This window comes from Zea mays, chromosome 1 (genome assembly GCF_902167145.1).
Source record: "Zea mays cultivar B73 chromosome 1, Zm-B73-REFERENCE-NAM-5.0, whole genome shotgun sequence".
Classification (NCBI taxonomy): Eukaryota; Viridiplantae; Streptophyta; class Magnoliopsida; order Poales; family Poaceae; genus Zea; species Zea mays.
Window position 1 is genome coordinate 181,488,185 of NC_050096.1, and position 3,301 is coordinate 181,491,485.

Genomic DNA, 3,301 nt, shown 5'->3' on the forward strand with positions numbered 1-3,301 from the left:
GGGCTACTCCGCATGGTGGTGCTGATGGATGAACCTGCCTGAACAAATGCCAAGACAAAAGGATGGTCGTCAAGTGGTCGCCACCTAACAAACACTAACGTAGTGTTTATTCCAGGCAAGCCCCGGTGCATTCGCCCCTTGTGTTTTAAATGGTTTTTCACCTTATATGATGCATTAGGTGATAGGAGTTGTGTGATAAACAATTGATGCATTACCATTCATTGGAAACTCCTTAATCCCGGTTTTATAAAAAGAACTAATAATGCTTAGCCCTGCTTAGAAACTGAAAAATCATTTGTTTTCAATAAGAATGATTGTGGAACATTGGTTATGGGCCTTTCGTTTCAAAAATCAAATCAAACTTATGGTGATGATTCCACTTCGGCCGGAGTGGGTTCATCATTCGAAAAAGAGTACCCCTGTTGGGCACCAAAAATGGGAAAAATGGTTTGAATACATCTAGACCAGACGTTGAGCGGACATGGTCGCCCGTCTGTGTCAATTAAGGACCGTTCGATGTAGGCTTGTTGTGGTGGAGACTTTGCAATTATCCACATGCTCCGGTAAGCCTGAATCCGGCTATTCCATACGTGAAAAGACAACCGCGCACTGGGCGTGGGAGATGAAGGGAGTAGCGTGTACCCTCCTGGCTAGAGGCTGGATGGAGGAGTCTTGTGCTCCCGGGTAGCGCGGACCGGTTCACGTTGTGGAGGATCCGTGGGAACGATTGACATATGCAAGGGATTAGTGCTACATATGTCGTGTGGTTAGGGATCCCCAGCTGGGTATAATCGGTTTGAATCGTCGTTGCTCCTCGGTCATGGAGACTCTACCCTCTGACCACTCATCGTAGTTAATAAGTAAAATAAGAGTTTGGTAAAAGAAAGCTAGACCAGGACAAGTGAATGCTCTAGATTAGGCAAATCTAGATTCAGGAAAAGTACTTAACTTGTGAAGTAAAATTTTGGCATAAGGATTCACTACTAGTAAGCTCTTCTGCAAAATGAGTCTTTGAAATTTGGTAAGCCTTACCTTGATTCCTAATCAGCCAGCTTATCCTTGAGAGTCTTTTCTTTAGTCGGGTAAGTCTTGCTGAGTAATTGCGTACTCAGGGTTTTATTCCCTGTTGTTTTTAGGTTATAGTTTTGTGCTGCTGTTGATGGTGTTAAGTGCCGGTGGGCTCGGCCTTCTTATAAGTCTAAGTAACTCTTCTATACTTCTTATTGAGGATGGTCCTTGAGCTATCATATATTTTAAAACTACAAATAATTTATAACAGTTCAAAGTTATTTTTTTGAATCACTTTTGTAATCACTCCGATCATATATAACGTAAACTTGATGTAACTTGTAAAATTTGGTAATAAGTTTTCCGCTGCAAAATGTTGGTGTGTGTGATTGGTGTTACTTAATCATGCGGTCCTGGTTGTAAGTGGTTTATCCGAGGTCCTTAGGGCACTTGGACAGATCCTGTTAAGTTATCCGGTGCACATGCATAGTAGTCTAAGGTCTTTGAGACAAGGACATGTACGTGTGGGCCTAATAACTTGGGAGGTTCTGCCACAGTGTGACACTGCCTTTTCTATCTTTTCAAATCAAAATTTTGCTCAAAGCTGACTGAAAGGGAGATATACGTGGTGATGTAGCTCATCAAACAAGAAATTTTATTGAACTCTTACTATGACAGTACGCCACGTCTTTCATAGTGAAAAAATGTGGTCAGACAATAAGATCCTAAGGCTGTTGTGGTCAGGCAATAAATATATAGAATAAATCAACTCAGTGCATGGAAGATTTTATTTCTCATGACGCCCTACTTGCTATGTTCGGTGACATCAAGTTTCCACTGCGTGACGCGCTGAATGTCGGTGTAGCCGCCAGTGGAGAAGACACAGAGTAGGTTGAGCGTGGTAGCGGATTGGGCGTACTCCTAAAGCATCCTTTATGGGTCCAAGATATGATTCTTCTCGTCGAACATCTTGTCATTGATGTTTTCACCCTTATAGCTTGGCAGCTTCACGTCATCCCTCACCTCAAACAATCGAACACATGGAAGTCACCATCTGAAAAAATAGATTAGTTCGAAGCGAAGGCAATTTTGTTTAGCTTATTGTCTTAATGAAACATGGTGTTTTGGTTTCCTCCAATATTTCAGAGTTTCGCTCAACATATATTTATAGCTACAAAATAAAAAGTTCATATATCTCTTGCAACATTTGTGATGCCATGAAAGGCCAAGTGTGTAGAAGTATATATATAATAGTAGATAGTCCTTATTTTGATTGATATTGATAAGCATGCAAACCATGTTGCAAGTCATTCAATAACTAATGCATCATTAATTTATCATGTATACTCTAGAACCATCATGCATCAATGTCTTTCTATGAAGAGTGTTTTTATGCCTAGTCCTAATGTTGTATGACATGAAGGAAAAATGAAGAATGACGGGGCTGCATTGACAATGTGCTTTCCTGTTAGTCTATTATTAGACTTAATTTACCATCCTAGCATGAAGTTTTCGGTTGTTGCTACGATAGACTCTAATGGCTATGTAGAGAGACGAAACCAATCAATAAAGAATTACGTGGTTTTGCAATATTCAATAAGATGAAAACTGCCACCTAATTTTGAGTTAATGAGGACTTCAACCAATATGGCTAAGTGCATGACCACAACTCCCACCTGACAAATTGAGTCAAGTTCACTTTCTCATAAGTAATATGAATTCAATACAGTAAATCAAGGAACTTTAGGAAGCCACATTAATTATCCGGTAGCTCTACATTAGCCGCCAAAAACAAATGTATTATTTTTGGCAGCTAGAGAGTAGACGTCGAAAATATGTTTATTTTCTAGCGGTTAGGTACCTACCAAAAATAATTGTGTTCTTTTTAGCGAGTAAGCTCTAGCAGTCGAAAACAATACACATTTTATTAAACAAGGTGTAGGGTAAAACAAACTAGGTAACCTATTGAGCTCACATTAATTTAACCTAACAGTACATGGAAGGGTGAGGAATATAGAAGTTAATATTATTAGGTCAACAATGTGATCAAGGGACACAACTTGCCTTTAACTGCGAGCTCCTACTCATATCCTTCAAACTATTGGGCTTCAAAATCCTCGTTCACTAGTTCGTTTATTCATAGCAATACAAACAAATATTTCGTCTATTCGTAGCAATACAAACAATAAATAAAATATCATTACACCAAACAGAGAAGTAAACTACACAAAAATATTCTATGTGCCGCAACGAATCTGTATATTCGAGAACCACTAAAATCGAGGTTAAAATG